Below are 343 nucleotides of genomic sequence, written 5' to 3'. Positions count from 1 at the left end.
ACACGAGGCGGTGTGCCAACAAGGACGCTGGGCATCGAAGGGGGTGGATTGGGGGGTCCCACATCGATTGGAGAAGGGAACGAGTGCCAATGAGGACACTGAGCCTTGAATGGGAGGTGGATTGTGAGATCCCACATTGGTTGGGGAGGAAAATGAAGCATTCTTTATAAGGGTGTGGAAACCTCTCCCTAGCAGATGCATTTTAAAAACCTTGAAGGGAATCCTGAAAGAGAAAGCCCAAAGAGGACAATATCTGCTAGTGATGGGCTTGGGGCGTTACTAATGGTATCAGAGCTAGATACCGAGAGATGTGCCAGCGAGGAGGTTGAGCTCCAAAGGGGGG

At 51.6% G+C, this 343-nt stretch overlaps 1 protein-coding gene across 4 annotated transcripts in view; it reads left to right on the top strand.

Moving 5' to 3' along the window:
* LOC111454033 (transcription factor TGA2-like) overlaps positions 1-343 on the top strand; it is a 7,387-nt gene that overhangs the window by 3,108 nt on the left and 3,936 nt on the right. The window lies entirely within an intron of this gene.

This window comes from Cucurbita moschata, unplaced genomic scaffold, assembly GCF_002738365.1.
Source record: "Cucurbita moschata cultivar Rifu unplaced genomic scaffold, Cmos_1.0 Cmo_Scf00016, whole genome shotgun sequence".
Taxonomy (NCBI): domain Eukaryota; kingdom Viridiplantae; phylum Streptophyta; class Magnoliopsida; order Cucurbitales; family Cucurbitaceae; genus Cucurbita; species Cucurbita moschata.
This window is presented reverse-complemented; position numbering and strand designations above follow the sequence as displayed.